Source organism: Hakea prostrata, unplaced genomic scaffold, assembly GCF_041222555.1.
Source record: "Hakea prostrata isolate BN-2017 unplaced genomic scaffold, UWA_Hpros_2 contig_60, whole genome shotgun sequence".
NCBI classification, from domain to species: Eukaryota; Viridiplantae; Streptophyta; class Magnoliopsida; order Proteales; family Proteaceae; genus Hakea; species Hakea prostrata.
The window spans coordinates 132,008-150,043 of NW_028291179.1; the positions used below are offsets into that span (position 1 = coordinate 132,008).

Below are 18,036 nucleotides of genomic sequence, written 5' to 3' on the forward strand. Positions count from 1 at the left end.
AACATTGAAAGTAACTTGCTCTCCATTTAGCCTCATAGTCAATTCTCCTTTATGCACATAAATCAATGTCTTTCCAGTGGCCAAGAAGGGTCTTCCAAGAATGATGGGCACATCTCTATCAGCTTCAAAATGAACAATGAAATTAGTAGGGAAGATAAACTTATCAACTCTTACCAAGACATCTTCAAATTTTCCTTTAGGATGAGCTAAAGATCTATCAACCAGCTAAAGTGTTACTGCAGTTGGCCTTGCTTCTCCGACACCAAGCTTCTTGAAGATTGACATTGGCATAAGGTTAATGCTAGCTCCAAGGTCACAAAGTGTCACTTCCACCCAGCCGATATCCTATCTGGCATACCCGGGATGTGATCCACAGCCTGAAGATCCAGATTGAGCGGCCATGCCTCCCACATACACAATAACATAATCATGAACAATATAATCAATGTATAAAACAAGCAATAAAGAGATCAATTGAATAAGAGAAGATAGTAAATCAGAGTGCAAAAATATTAAGTATCAACTTCACATAGAGGTAATCTCAAAGAGAAGAAGTGATCAGAAGTCACTCCTTCAGCAATAGCGGAAATGTAGTTAATTAAGTTAAATTACAATCTGTGTCAATAACAAATCCATAAGAACTAGAGTGAAAATATCCAAATGATTACAGTCATCCAGGGAAATGGGGCCTACACATAGGTTTCTTCTATCGTAATGATTTCTTCTTCAAAAGTGTGGATGAAGTAAACCCAATGTGGCCGATCCCTCACTAAGGTGGGGCTAACCCTGGTACGCACCATAATCCTCCTCGGTATAGCAATCCTGACTCTCCGCATAGCCATCACCCGAAGGGTAGTATGCGGGATCATAGCTCAGGTCATAGGACGTGCCATCGAGGTCTTCTGTACCTGTAGTATAATCTAGGAAATTGCACAAAAGGAATGAGTTCAAAAGAACTCAGCAAGGCAAGTCGTTTCATAATACACAGTTCATTCGATACAAGTCACAATATGATGCAATATGATATGAGACAATGATGAAATATGATTCTAATCTTAAGTATGCTAGTCTCTAAGGTAGACATGCTTTAAGCCATAGCACCATACTTCTTTGGGTCGTCAGTCACTCCCCCTCAATCATAAGATATCTTGGGTCTATCGTGGTAATTGGGTAAGGTCCTCATCAAGCCATGGTTGGGGATTTAGTCACCACTCTCTCACATCACCAATGGTATAAGTATTGGCGCATGTCGTGGCGAAGCCTAGCCCAATGCAAGTCATCTCGTATCATGTCAGATCCGGATACTTCCCCTATGGCACCGACCAACTCGGTTCCGTATCCTTCACACTAGAGTCAGCGTATCCTATGGCACCGACCAACTCGGACTACGGACTCATCAACCCTATTGGTCATCCACAAATGGTAAACGGGAAGCTCTCACGTTCTCTCATGGGTTGGTTACCGGTCTTGAGCTCCCGTGAGCCCAGGTCTATCCATTTGCAACCCTACCAATAAATGGCCCCTTTCGGGTATCCGCAGTATAGTTCAAGTCCTCTCATGGAGTGGATACCTGTCTTTAGCGCCCTTCAACCATACTCTACCACAGGTCGTTCAGTCTCAATACCCTTCCAATTCGGGTCTGATACAACAAGGGAAAATATCCTAACCATACACCTAGACAATCCTATACATGTCGTCCAACAACCCGGGAAAGCGTCGATGGACACCTTCGGAGAATATCCCATACTACTCTCTCCGATGTCGAAGGACAGAAGTGTCGAAAGGACCCTTCTCAATCCCAAGTCGTACGTAGTCAAGCACAAGCTCAATCTCATCATATCATACTAAAGCAATGATTCATCGAATAAACAATACACATCATAACATGATTGATCATATATAAATCATGAAGTAAAATTTGAACATGATATTCTAAATGATATATAACATTCTATTACTGGTGAGAAAACATATAACAGTCATGTATAGTAAAGGAATACTCATATGAACATAACCATTAAGTTCCCATAATGTAAACATGTTGGTATAATTAACATACTTGAGTTAATGACTGTCCTTACCTTAATCAAGTTGTAAATAGTTTTAATGATCACCAAGTATGGTCCCAAAATCAGTGTTGATACCCTAGATAACATACAAGTAATGTCAGAGAAGAAAGCAATTGTATCGGCGTTCAAACGGATCAATTTGGCTGAGTACAGGGCCTTAACAGCTCTTGGTTGACTGGCTTGGTCGACTGTCAGTCGACCAAGACTTGTTAAGTTCAGGACAGCAATGTAAACTTTATCCGAAACTGCCCTTCCGGTGCTCCGATCGTCACGAAATTTGGAGGGCATGTTTATAACAGTAAGAGGATACTACACACTAATTTTCATGATGATCCAACGGTTCAATAAAAAATGCCCAAATCGAAATCTTAGGTTCTATATGATACTTAACAAGAAATAAATTGGAATTGATAGAAATTGTAAAGGATGATAGGAATCAATCAAATGAGTGTTAAGAATCAAGCTAGAATCTTAATTTCATTATAGTCTAAGCTTATCATGCATCTATATATCAGATTTGAATCAAAATAAGTTAGATTGAATAGAATCAAAGTGATGGAGTGCAATTAATCTCATTTGAATCATAACATAGCATGAGTGGGGGAGGATTAAGGAATTGAAAGGGGGAAACTCATGGTTAAGTGTTTGCAAGGTTGCAGCACTTCAGCCATGGTTTCAAGATCATTAATTGATAGGAAATTGATTAGATTAGAAGAAGAATTGAAGAAATCATACCTTGAGTTGATGATTAATGCATACACTAATGATTGGAGTCAAAGATCTTCCCAAACATCAAGGAATAGCCCAAGAGAGTGTCCAACCTCGAGCTCTGGAGTGCCAATGATTAGTTTAGGTCCTCATTCACGAGTTCCGAAAAGGTAGGGGCAAAATGGGAAGTGATTTAGTGCATTTTCGAATTCCATTACTCTTGGTCGAGCGGGTGAGTCGATTGTCGATGGACCAAGCGATCGACCAAGCCATGATAGCAACTTCAGGAGTGGATTCGGGAGGCTATACAGGGTCAAATCGAGCGGATTTTTCTCCTACAAGTCAATCAACAAGTTTAGTTTCAGAATATACCTTCGGATTGATCACGGGGTTCCAGGAAGTGCTTCAACTAATTAAATCTTCATCGATGCACAGATTTTCACTCGATACTGACAATGTGCTCAATTAAGGGGCATCATTGTCAATATCCATAGGCTCAGCGTCAAGCATCAAATCATCCACTAAGAGGCCCCACAGGTCTCTTCTACCACCACTTCGGGTCTTCGGACCTGCAACAGTATAAAATCCGGGCCGGGTCAGGGTTAGGATAAGGCCGGATTTTACACAAAGGGCTCTCTAATATAATTATCTCCAATAGCACAAGGAATGGTGAAACTTCCAGGATCCTTAAATTTTTGAGGAAGCTTGTTCAGCAAGAAGGCACTACTCTCTTGTGTCATGGTTACTGTCTCAAACTCCCAAACCTCTTTTTCTTAGAAATGATGTCTTTCATGAATTTCACATAATTTGGCATTTGTTCAAGTGCTTCTACCAACGGTATATTGATGTGGAGCTCCTTCAAATCATCCAAGAATTTCTTGAATTGATGGTCTTGCTACTGCCTATGAAATCTTTGAGGAAAGGGGGGTGGTTTATAATTTAGTTTTTCTAGAGAACCCTGTTGCAATGGTGCTATAGCTGTAGGTTCAGCACTCTGTTTTGTAGAAACAGATTGGTCCTTTTGAACAGAAACTGGATCTTCCTTCTCCCCTTCTTCTTGGATAGAAATAGGCTCCTTCGGTTGGCTGGACTTTAAATGAGGTGGCTCTAGAGGTTTCCCACTCTTTAATGAATAACCTTGCAATGCTCTTTGCCTTCACGCCTAGGATTTTCTGTGTCACTTGGCAATGATCCTTGAGGTCGGTTGCTTAAAGCATTAGCTAGCTGCCCAACTTGATTCTCCAAATTTCTCAATGAAGATGCTTGACTTTGAATAATTGCATCATTCTTTCCCATATACTCCTTCAATAGAAGCTCTATTGATGAAGAAGGTTCCATAGGCTGAGTCTTCACCTGCTGTTGAGCACTTGGAAGCTGATAAGGTCGAGTTGGGATAGAAGAAGGGCCTACATTCTGTCCTTGACCATTCCAAGAGAAGTTAGGGTGCTGCCTCCAACTAGGAATATAGGTGTTGGAATATGGGTTATTAGCTTTGCTGAAATTACCAACGTAGTAGGCTGATTCTGGGTTAGATGGACAACTATCAAAGACATGCTCCCCACTGCTGGATTTTGTTGAGTTTGTACAGTTGCAGCCAAGTTTACAGATTTTAGCACTCTAGTTAGGGATGACACTTGTGCAGTTAAGGTTGTCACTGCATCCAACTCATAAATTCCTGCCACTTTCTTATTTGCAGCAGCTCTTTCAGCTAGCCATTGGTAGTTGTTGTTGGCCATCCTCTCCAAAATCTCATACGCCTCATTGTAAGACTTTGCCAATATAGCCCCATTTGCTGATGCATCCACTATGGACTGAGTTTGTCCACTTAAACCATTGTAGAAAGTGTGCATTTGAATCCAATGAGGAATGCCATGGTGAGGACATTTATGCAAGAGCTCCTTAAATCTTTCCCATGCCTCATACAAAGATTCACTATCCAGTTGTTGAAAACCAGTGATATCATTCCTGAGCTTGGCATTCTTTGTTGGAGGGAAGTACTTCATCAAGAACTTCTCTACTAAATCATTCCATGTGGCTACTAATTGTGGAGGTAAGGAGTTCAACCATGCTCTTGCTCTATCCCGCAATGAATAAGGGAATAGCTTCAATCTCAAAGCTTCTTCAGTTGCTCCAGTTATCTTGAAAGAATCACTTACTTCCATGAAGAGTCTAAGATGGAGATGAGGATCTTCTGTTGGCAACCCACTGAATTGTCCCACAGTTTGAAGCATTTGGAACATCACTGGCTTAAGTTCAAAATGTAGTGCTTGAATATCTGGCCGTACTATGCTTGGATTCAGCTCATGTAACATGGGGACAACATCTGCTCTGATGGCCCTATCTCTATCATCACCCTCAGCTGCCATATTATTCTCATTATTATTCAACCCATTCCTCACTGCTCCAGCCATTGTTGGTGTAAAATCCGGCCTTATCATAACCTTGACCTGGCCCTGATTTTATACTATTGCAGGTCCGAAGACCCAAAGTGGTGGTAGAAGAGACCTGTGGGCCCTCTTAGTGGATGATTCAATGCTAGATATAGAGCCTATGGACATTGACAATGATGCCCCTTACTTGAGCACATTGTCAGTGTTGAGTGAAAATCTGCGCATTGATGAAGATTGAATTAGTTGAAGCACTTCTTGGAACCCCGTGATCAATCTGAAGGTATTTTCTGAAACTAGACTTGTTGATTGACTTGTAGGAGAAAACCCCGCTCGATTTGACCCTGTATAGCCTCCCGAATCCACTCCTGAAGTTGCTGTCATGGCTTGGTCGACTACTTGGTCGACTGACAGTCGACTAGCCAGTCGACCAAGGGTAATGGAATTCGAATATTCACTAAATCACTTCCCATTTTTCCCCTACCTTTTTGGAACTCGTGAATGAGGACCTAAACTAATCATTGGCACTCCAGAGCTCGAGGTTGGACACTCTCTTGGGCTATTCCTTGATGTTTGGGAAGATCTTTGACTCCAATCATTAGTGTATACATTAATCATCAACTCAAGGTATGATTTCTTCTATTCTTCTTCTAATCTATTCATTTTTCTATCAATTGATGATCTTGAAACCATGGCTGAAGTGCTGCAACCTTGCAAACACTTAACCATGAGTTTCCCCCTTTCAATTCCTTGATCCTTCCACACTCATGCTATGTTATGATTCAAATGAGATTAATTGCACTCCATCACTTTGCTTCTATTCAATTTAACCTATTTTGATTCAAATCTGATATGTGGATGCATGTTAAGCTTAGACTATAATGAAATTAAGATTCTAACTTGATTCTTAACACTCATTTGATTGATTCCCATCATCCTTTACAATTTCTATCAATTCCAATTTAATTCTTGTTAGGTATCATATAGAACCTAAAATTTCGATTTGGGCATTTTTGATTGAACCGTTGGATCATCATGAAAATTAGTGTGTAGTATCCTCTTACTATTATAAACATGCCTCCAAATTTCGTGACGATCGGAGCACCGGAAGGGCAGTTTCAAATCAAGTTTCCATTGCTGCCCTGTGGTTAGCAAGTCTTGGTCAACTGACAGTCGACCAAGCCAGTCAACCAAGAGCTGTTAAGACCCCTGTACTTAGCTGAATTGATCCGTTTGAACCCCGATTCGATTGCTTTCTTCTCTGACATTACTTGTATGTTATCTAGGGTATCAACACTGTTTTTTTGGGACCATACTTGGTGATCATTATATCTATTTACAACTTGATTAAGGTAAGGACAGTCGTTAACTCAAGTTATCTATTTACAACTTGAACATCAACATGTTTACATTATGGGAACTTAATGGTTATGTTCATATGAGTATTCCTTTACTATACATGACTGTTATATGTTTTCTTATTTGTAATAGAATGTTATATATCATTTAGAATGTCATGTTCAATTGTACTTTATGATTTTTATATATGATCAATCATGTTATGATATGTCTTGCTTATATGATGAATCGTTGATTTAGTATGATATGATGAGATTGAGCTTGTGATTGACTACGTACGACTTGGGATTGGGAAGTGTCCTTTCGACACTTTTGTCCTTCGACATCGGAGAGAGTAGTATGGGATATTCTCTGAAGGTGTCCATCGACGCTTTCCCGGGTTGTTGGATGACATGTATAGGATTGTCTAGGTGTATGGTTAGGATATTTTCCTTGTCATATCAAACCCAAATCGGAAGGGTATTGAGACCGAACGACCCGTGGTAGAGTATGGTTGAAGGGCGCTCAAGACCAGTATCCACTCCGTGAGAGGACTTGAACTATACTGTGGATACCCGAAAGGGGCCATTTATTGGTAGGGTTGCAAATGGATAGACCTGGGCTCACGGGCGCTCAAGACCGGTAACCAACCCGTGAGAGGATGTGAGAGCTTCCCATTTACCATTTGTGGATGACCAATAGGGTTGATGAGTCCGTAGTCCGAGTTGGTCGGTGCCATAGGGAAAGTATCCGGATCTGACATGATATGATTGAGTAGATGACTTGCATTGGGCTAGGCTTCGCCGCGACATGCGCCAATACTTATACCAATGGTGATGTGAGAGAGTGGTGACTAAATCCCCAACCATGGCTTGATGAGGACCTTACCTAATTACCACGACAGACCCAAGATATCTTATGATTTGAGGGGGAGTGACTGACGACCCAAAGAAGTATGGTGCTATGGCTTAAAGCATGTCTACCTTAGAGACTAGCATACTTAAGATTAGAATCATATTTCATCATTGTCTCATATCATATGGCATCATATTGTGACTTGTATCGAATGAACTATGTATTATGAAACGACTTGCCTTGTTGAGTTCTTTTGAACTCATTCCTTTTTGTGCAATTTGCTAGATTATACTGCAGGTACAGAAGACCTTGATGGCACGTCCTATGACCCGAGCTATGATCCCGCATACTACCCTTCGGGTGATGGCTATGCAGAGAGTCAGGATTGCTATACCGAGGAAGATTATGGTTCGTACCAGGGTTAGCCCCACCTTAGTGAGGGAGCGGCCACATTGGGTTTACTTCATCCACACTTATGAAGAAGAAATCATTAGGATAGAAGAAACCTATGTGTAGGCCCCATTTCCCTGGATGACTGTAATCGTTTGGATATTCTCTCTTTAGTTCTTATGGATTTACTCATTACACTGTTTGTATTCGGGATGTATTAACCACTTTTCCGCTATTGTGAAGGAGTGACTCCTGATCACTCTTTCTCTTTGAGATTTTGTCATTTAGAAGTTGATACTTAATATTTTCGCACTCTGATTTATTATCTTTTCTTATTCAATTGATCTATTTATTGTTTACTTTATACATTGATTATATTGTTCATGATTATGTTATCGTGTATGTGGGAGGCATGGCCGCTCGATCTTGATCTTTGGGCTGTGGATCACATCCCGAGTATGCCAGATAGGATACCGGTTGGGTGGATGTGACAGTTGGAACTGCTACTAAGCCTCGTTGCTCCCGTCTTCTAGCTCAAAATGTCCTTTCTATTTCGAAGTCAAAGGGTACCAACTCTTGATCAGGTAGCATGTTCATACAAGGGTAAAAGCACCTGGGAATAAAAGAAAACTAATATCAAAGTAAAGAAATTTCAGTAGATAAAACAAAAACTTACTTCTACACTAATTATTAATGACAAAATTCCCCGGCAATGGCGCCAAAAACTTGTTGCTTGTATCTCAAGATATTACGCAAGTGTACGTATCGCAATCAAGTAATAAATGATAAGTAAAGTATCGATCCCATAGAGAATCCTATCCTTAACTTTCAATGTAAAAGTAAAATTGATTTAAACAAAATTAACAAGATTGATTTGTGATTGACTAACTAAATGACCAAATGACAGGTAATTAAACTAAAGAACTAAAATGGAGATTGAGCAATAGAAAGAACTTATTGAGTGAAAAGAGTGTTGGGAATCAAGTTTCCCTTCCCTTGAATTTTATAATGCAAATACTAAAGTAATACTACAACCCCAAAATATATCAAGAACCTGGAATGAATGGCAATATGGTATTTTCCAATACACATATGCTTAGCATCCTAATTCAACATTTACATATTCCTATGAAGAATTGAAATCTGAATGCAATTTAAACCCAATCCCAATCATGGCTATGTGAGGTAATTGGGTATTCCTACCTAACCTACTAGTTAACACAAACTAATTAAAGATTATGCTAACTCATACAATTCAACAAGCATCTAGACTGCATTAACTTTCCAGTTAACTCAATCATAGCAATCGTTCATGAAAGATTCATCAAGAACCGAAATTAATCAATATATATCATGCTGAATTCATTTACAAAATGTTGTATTGCAGTAAAACTAAAGAACACATGATAGTTACATCTCAAAATTCAGGTTTAGGTACTACTATCATCCCAACACAACACAAGTTTAGTCCATAACAGACATTAAAAACATAGCAGTAGTTATAGTTAACATTAAGCTAGAAGATGAGAAGATAATGTTATAAAAATGAAAAGAAACTAAAGCTTCAATGCTTCCACAAGAGCTCCAACCTTCTTCTCTAGCAGATCATCTTCTCCAGTAGCCTTCCCTTGCTTCCGCACGAGTCAGTTCTGCCTCCCCTTGCTTCAGCCGTGTCCTCTATTCCTTAGTCATGTCTTGCAATCTCTCACCTCCTCTTGCCTCTCTTCTTTTTTTCCATAAATGCATTCAATCATTAAGTTAAAATCTAGCCATAGGATTAGAACTTTCCTCCTCAGATCAAGGGCTGAGAATAATCATGCATTTACAAGAGTAATGTCCTCTTAAGTTAGCCCCTTCTGGTCATTTCCACTTGAATTGGATCTAAGAATATTCTACTCCATACTGCTATAGCAAACTCTATAGCAAAGTTAGAGGACAAATTCTTCTCTTATTATGGCTCTTCACCTACATTTTTCAAGAGAAAGAGAAACAATCAAATTCATCCACAAATCTGAAGAGAAATTCATGTAAGAGTGACAATAATGCCCTATACAAGATGCAACATGTTAAGACTCAATAAGACAACATCTAATGAATACTAACACTAAAACAAAAATAAAATACTCCTAAATCAAGCCATCTCAAGTATAAAGTTACCAATCTTAACTCTATTTTATAGAGTTATCAGTAAGCTAGTCACGAAGTCCATAGAGATATCTTCCCACTTCCAACCAGGAATAGGAAGAGGTTGAAGTAATCCAAATGGGGGTTGATGAATGGATTTCACACGCTGGCAAGTCTCACACTTGGCAACAAAATCATCAACATCGGCCTTCAAACCAATCCACCAAAAATGTTCTCTTAAGTCTTTACACATCTTGGTGCTTCCAGGGTGTATTGTCAAGATTGACTGGTGCGCTTCCTTCAATATTTCTTTCTTGATTTCTTCATTAGCTGGCACACAAAGTCTACCTCTAAACAATAGGGCACCATCCATAGATATACCAAAGTCAGGGTCTGAATCAGGATTCGAAGAAATGTTCTCAATCTTTTCCTTAAATTCCTGATCAGAACCTTGCAGAGCAACAATTCTGTCTCTAAGGGTGGATCTTGCTGTCATGGCAGAAAGAAAAAAATTCGAACCTTCAGGGATCACTTCCAAATCAAAACTTGAAATCGAAGACAAAAGAGGATGACTTAGAGCATTCAAATCTAGTACTTTCTTCTAACTTTTCCTACTAAGAGCATCAGCAACCACATTCGCCTTACCAGGGTGATATTGAATGTCACAGTCATAATCAGAGACCAATTCCAACCATCTTCTTTGTCTCATATTTAACTCCTTTTGGGTAAAGAAGTATTTCAAACTTTTATGATCCGTGAAAATAGAAATTTTCTCACCATAGAGGTAATGTCTCCAAATCTTCAAAGCGAAGACAACAGTGGCAAGTTCTAAATCGTGAGTGGGGTAATTCCGCTCATAATCTTTCAGTTGCCGAGAAGCATAGGCTACGACCTTACCATGTTGCATCAACACGCAACCCAAACCAATCTTCGACGCGTCGGTGTAGACTGTCAAACCTCCTAAACTATCAGGTATAGTCAAAACCTGGGCACTTGTCAATCTATCCTTCAATTCTTGGAAATTCTTCTCACATGCGTCAGACCAAACAAACTTCTCTTCCTTTCTAGTCATCTTAGTCATAGGAGCAGCCAACCTAGAAAAGTTCTCGATAAACCTTCTGTAGTAACCTGCCAAACCAAGGAAACTCCATATTTCTGTCATAGTCTTCGGTCTTTCCCAATCGGCAACTGCTTGTACCTTTTCAGGATCAACACGGATACTTTCAGCTGAAACCACATGGCCGAGGAGTACTACTCTCTTGAGCCAGAAATCACACTTGCTAAACCTAGCATAAAACTTCTTTTCTCGCAGTCTTTGTAAAGTGAAATCCAGATGCCTTGCATGCTCTTCTTCATTCTTCAAGTAAATCAAGATGTCATTGATGAAAACTATCACAAATTTATCAAGTACATCATGAAATACTCGGTTCATGAGGTCCATGAACACAATAGGAGCATTAGTCAAACCGAAAGGCATGACTCGAAATTCATAATGCCCATACCTTGTTTTAAATGCCGTCTTGAAAATATCACTTGACTTCACTTTCAATTGGTGATATCCAGACCTCAAATCAATCTTCGAGAACACTGCTGCACCCTTCAACTGACCAAAGAGATCATCAATTCTAGGTAGCGGGTATCTATTCTTGATGGTCAGCTTGTTCAACTCACGGTAATCAATGCACAGACGCATACTACCATCTTTCTTCTTGACAAACAAGACTGGGGCACCCCAAGGTGACACACTAGGCTGAATGAAACTTCTATATAAGAGTTCTTTCAACTGATTTTGCAACTCTTCCAACTCGGTAGGAGCCATTCTATATGGAGCCTTAGATACTGGGGCAGCTCCAGGGATTAGATCAATTGAAAATTCCACTTCTCTATCAGGTGGCACTCTTGATAGATCCCCTGGAAAGACATCAATGAAGTCACATACTATAAAATCCGGCCTTATCCTAACCCTGACCCGGCCCGGATTTTATACTATTGCAGGTCCGAAGACCCGAAGTGGTGGTAGAAGAGACCTGTGGGCCCTCTTAGTGGATGATTCGATGCTTGATGCTGAGCCTATTGACATTGACAATGATGCCCCTCACTTGTGCACCTTGTAAGTGTTGAGTAAAAACCTGCGCATCGATGAAGATTGAATTAGTTGAATCACTTCCTGGAATCCCGTGATCAATCCGAGGTATTTTCTGAAACTAGACTTGTTGATTGACTTGTAGGAGAAAACCCCGCTCAATTTGACCCTGTATAGCCTTCCAAATCCACTCCTGAAGTTGCTGTCATAGCTTGGTCAAGTGCTTGGTCGACTGACAATCGACCAGCCAGTCGACCAAGAGTAATGAAATTCGAGTTTGCACTAAATCTCTTCCCATTTTGCCCCTACCTTTTTGGAACTCATGAATGAGGACCTAAACTAATCATTTGCACTCCAGAGCTCGAGGTTGGACACTCTCTTGGGCTACTCCTTGATGTTTGGGAAGATCTTTGACTCCATTCTTTATTGTATACACTAATCATCAACTCAAGGTATGATTTCTTCTATTCCTCTTCTAATCTTTTCATGTTTCTATCAATTAATGATCTTGAAACCATGGCTGAAGTGCTGCAACCTTGCAAACACTTAACCATGAGTTTCCCCCCTTTCAATTCCTTAATCCTCCCCCACTCTTGTTATGCTATGATTCAAATGAGATTAATTGCACTCCATCACTTTGATTCTATTCAATCTAACCTATTTTGATTCTAATCTGATATGTAGATGCATGATAAGCTTAGGCTGCAATGAAATTAAGATTCTAGCTTGATTCTTAGCACTCATTTGATTGATTCTTATCATCCCTTTCAATTTCTATAAGTTCCAATTTAATTCTTGCTAAGCATCATATAGAACCTAAAATTCAATTTGGGTAGTTTTGATTGAACAGTTGGATCATCATGAAAATTAGTGTAGTATCCTCTTACTGTTATAAACATACCCTCCAAATTTCATGACGATCAGAGCACCGGAAGGGCAGTTTTGGATAAAGTTTTCATTGCTGTCCTGAAGATAACAAGTCTTGGTCGACTGACAATTGACCAAGCCAGCCAACCAAGAGTTGTTAAGGCCCTGTACTCAGCCAATTTGATCCGTTTGAACCCCAATTCAATTGTTTTCTTCTCTAACATTAATTGTATGATTATCTAGGGTATCAACACTGATTTTGGGACCATACTTGGTAATCATTGAATCTATTTACAACTTGAGTAAGGTAAGGGCAGTCATTAACTCAAGTATGTTAATTATACCAACATGCTTACATTATGGGAACTTATTAGTTATGATTATATGAGTAATCCTTTACTATACATGATTGTTATGTGTTTTCTTATCAGTAATAGAATGTATATATATCATTTAGAATATCATGCTCAGTTTTACTTTATGATTCATGTATGATCTATCATGTTATGATATGTATTTGTTTATATGACGAATCATTGATTTAGTATAATATGATGAGATTGACATTGAGATTGACTATGTATGACTTGGGATTGAGAGGTGTCCTTTCGACATTTCTGTCCTTGGACATTGGAGGGAGTAGTATGGGATATTCCCCGAAGGTGTCCATCGACGCTTTCCCGGGTTATTGGATGACATGTATAGGATTGTCTAGGTGTACGGTTAGGATTTCCCTTGTCATATCAGACCCGAATCGGAAGGGTATTGAGACCGAACGACCCATGGTAGAATATGGTTGAAGGGCGCTCAAGACCGGTACCCACTATGTGAGAGGACTTGAACTATATTGAGGATACCCGAAAGGGGCCATTTATTGGTAGGGTTGCATATGGATAGACTTGGGCTCACAGGCGCTCAAGACCGGTAACCAACCCGTGAGAGGACATGAGAGCTTCCCGTTTACTATATGTGGATGACCAATAGGGTTGATGAGTCCGTAATCCAGGATTACGCTGACTCTAGTGTGAAGGATACCGGAAAGGATCGCCGGGGGCGAGGAATGGACGTATCTGGATCTAACATGATATGACTGAGTAGATGACTTGCATTGGGCTAGGCTTTACTGTGACATGTGCCAGTACTTATGCCAAACGGTGATGTGAGAGAGTGGTGACTAAATCCCCAACCATGGTTTTGAGATGACTTTACCGAACTTCCTCGGGCAGACCCAAGATATCTTATGATTGAGGGGGAGTGACTAACGACCAAGAGAAGTATGGTGCCTTGACTTAAAGCATGTCTACCTTAGAGACTAGCATACTTAAGATTAGAATCATCATTCATCATTGTCTCATATCATATTGCATCCTATTTTGACTTGTGTTGAATGAACTGTGGATTATGAAACGACTTGCCTTGCTGAGTTCTTTTGAACTCATTCCTTTCGTGCAATTTGTTAGATTATACTGCAGGTACAGAAGACCTTGATGGCACGTCCTATGACCCGAGCTATGATCCCGCATACTACCCTTCGGGTGATGGCTAAGCGGAGAGTCAGGATTGCTATACTTGTGAAACTCGGCCCTAACCTTAACCCGGATACTCTTTGATTGTAGGTCCGAAGACCCAAAGTAGAAGTGAAAGTCAACTATGGGCCATAATAGTAGAAGATATAGTGTTCGACTCTGAACCTATGGAGATTGAAGATGATGCCCCATACTTGAAGACATTGTTGGATATAGAGAAGAGACTGCACCTTGATGAATAGAAGATTAGTTGATGACCTTAGAGCTTGGTGGGATATGATTTAAATCCATTTTTCCATGCTAGGTATGTTATAGAATATGTGTTTAAAGTTTTGTTTGATTCCGAGTAGTGGAAGACCCTCAAATCCCTATTTTTGGCCTTGTTGTTAGCCTGGGTCGACTGGCCAATGCTACCCCACCAATCGACCCAGAGTTGCTGAACTCGAACATAATCTTCTGTTTTGAGAATCTTGCTATATATACCCCATGACTTCGTGATTTTAGTATCCCTAGCCTCCATAACACTTAGAGAACGAAGGGAAACCATCTCCAAGCCTCCAAGAGTGAAGAAGAAGACCTAATCTTGTAATCTTGCAAACTCTCTCTCTTGTTCTTCAATTAAAGGTTAGTAATCTATCTTTTATGTTAATGATTTATTCTTTCCATGATCACTCTCATCTCTGAACTGAGATTATGATGAAGATGCTGCAACCTTGTTGTCATATCTTTACAATCTCTTTTCATTCTCTTGTACTATGATCATCTCATTCATTCTTGACATGATTCTCATGATTTCTTCTTAAACTATGATAATATTTCATATTTTGATTCATTCTAGCATTATAGATGCTTCTCTATGATTATTCATACCTCTGATCTACTATGTTCTTGTACTAGAATGAGATCTAATCATCTCTAGTTCATCTCTTTCATTCATAGCATGTTTCCAATGAAAACTATGATTTTTACCAAAATAGAAACTATGGTTCTAAATTAGTAAGTAATGTTTTAATGGTGGTTTGATGTCTAAATTATGCTTTTTAGTCTTAGACTACTGTGTTAGACAATCCCTCCAAGTTTCGTCGCATTCCGGTTTGTGTAGCATAGGTTTCGGATCAAAATTCCCTTTTTATTTTCGGATTTGCTGTTGGGCAGACTGCCTGGGTCGACTGGCCAATGCTACCCAGCCGATCAACTCGCAACAGCAGAATCTGTTTTCTTCGTCCGATTTGATTCAAATCATGCTTATTCTTTTAGGACTACTTCCTAATGATTGTGTGATGCTATTCTAGGGTTTATTTGCTAACTTTGGATTCATCCTCTTGTCCGTCCGGAATATTCTCGGATCTATTTAAGGTAAGGAAAGTTGTTACCATATTAACATAGATTTGCATAGATTTAGTTTCTAATTTGGGAACTAATTAGATTTGCTACTGTTATGTTAGTTTCTATTATGATATGAATGCTGCAAGTACATTAGAATCTTATTTCCTTATTTACTTTATGTACTTGATTATGTATGAATACTTACTCATGTATGTTTCCTTATTTATTTAATCTTGTCTTATTATACTCTTTCATATGATGAGATATTTGTCGTGGATGATATGAATGAATTATGATTGTGATTGCTTAGGTATGATTTGGGATTGGGGAATGTCCTTTTGACATTTCTGTCCTTGGACCGCATTGGGAGTAGTATGGGATATTTCCAATGTTGCCCTTTGACGCTTTCCCGGATTATTGGTTTTCATACCTAGGACTTGTCTAGCAGTGTTTGGCTAGTTATACCCTTGTTATATCAGACCCGAATAGGAAGGGTATTGAGACTGAACGACCCATGGTAGCAATGGGGATTCATGGGTGCTCAAGACCGGTGAGTTATATCCGTGAGGGGACATGAATCACATTGTGGGGACCATTTGTGGGTAGAGTTGCATATGGATAGACTTGGGCTCATGGGTGTTCAAGATCGGTAACCAACCCGTGAGAGGACATGAGAGCTTCCCGTTTACTATATGTGGATGACCTCTAGGGTTGATGAGTCCGTATTTGAGAGAGTCGGATACGCTGACTCTAGTGTGAAGGATACCGGAAAGGATCGCCAGGGGCGAGGAATGGACGTATCTGGATCTGAGTTGATATGACTAAGTAGAAGACTTGCATTGGGCTAGGCTTTACCTTGACATGCGCCAATACTTAGACCAAACGCTGATGTGAGAGAGAGGTGACTTAACCCCTAACCATGGATTGTCCAAGATGGATGAAGGACCCACTACTAACCGGCGTTGTGTGATGAGACCTACCCAAAGAAGTATGGTGCTATGACTTAAAGCATGTCTGCCTATAGAGACCAACATACATAGAGTTAGACTCATACATGCATTGTTGTCTCATATCATATCACTTATTGCTTTGTTGTGATACTATGTTATTTATGCTATTATGGAATAACTTGCCTTGCTGAGTTTCTTTTGAAACCCACTCCTTTTTGTACAATATCTTTTGTTAGACTATTCTACAGGTTTTGATGGCTATGAAGCGCAATATGAGGAAGCGCAAGATGAAGAAGCGTACCATACGCAAGGTGTTGGCGATTACGAAGATTACTGTGAGGATCCCTCGAGTGGTCTCTCTTATTACCAGGATTAGCCCTACTGTGGAGTGGGAGCGTCTAAGCATCATCGATGAAGTCTACGTTTATGAGGACATCCTTTATAAAGTAGAAAAGACTCTAGATTAGTTAGATTATATCTTTCTTTCTTGTCTTTAGAATCGGTTATAATCCCATTTGATTTTCGAACTACATTCCGCTGTACTCGTGGAGTGAGATTCCGCCTCGCTCTACTTTTGATTTATATATCTATTGATATCTTTTCCGCACTCTGATGATTATTCCGTTACTTACTTTGATTCATTTGAATAATACTGTTAACATTGATTTAGTCTTGTTCTTGATTATATTGTTGTGAATGTGGGAGGATGATTTCACTAACTACTGGATCTTGTGGACTGTGGATCACATACTCGGGTATGCCAGATAGGGTACTGGCTGGGTGGATGTGACAGAGTGGTATCAGAGCCCATAGTTCCAAGTGAAATTCTAACCACAGAAACAATAATAGAACATTCCCGAGTCATAAATCCAAAAGTGACTCAAGTATTCTTAGAATTGAATAATAGAACACATGAATTAGAAACTTAAAAGTGAAGAATAACATACTCTGAATAATACACAATAATTCTGATTTAACAAACATCACTTAATAAAACAAAAGAAAATGCATAATGTACAATAAGATGGTGAAACAAAAGTGAACTTCATTAATTCTAGGAAAGTTCTACAAGAAGTTACATTTAAGAAACATAAAAGGAAATCCTAGTACAATCTATCTAAGACTGCTGTCTCTGCTCTCTCAGTGCTCTAACATCCTCTACAACCTGAGTCAACTGTGACTCCATCCTCTCCTGTCTCGCCTCTATCCTCCCTAACATGGAAGTCATAGAGCGCATTTGTGCACACAGCTCCGCAGTCTCTGGAACTGTTAGTGAAGGGACTCCGGTCTCAAAGTGTGATGATGTGGGAATATCCTGATTATCCTGATCTACCTCACACATCTCAATGTCATCTCCTGCCTGGTCATCTGTATCTGGACCTGCATCCTAATCACCATCATCTAGCTCATCAT

General features: G+C 39.6%; 1 non-coding gene across 1 annotated transcript; it reads left to right on the forward strand.

The window, feature by feature from the left end:
- Nucleotides 1–4,643: 4,643 nt before the first annotated feature.
- On the forward strand, nt 4,644–4,750 carry LOC148999046 (small nucleolar RNA R71). Its single transcript, XR_016171047.1, has one exon. It is a non-coding gene; the product is annotated as a small nucleolar RNA R71 (small nucleolar RNA).
- The last annotated feature ends 13,286 nt before the right edge of the window (nt 4,751–18,036 follow it).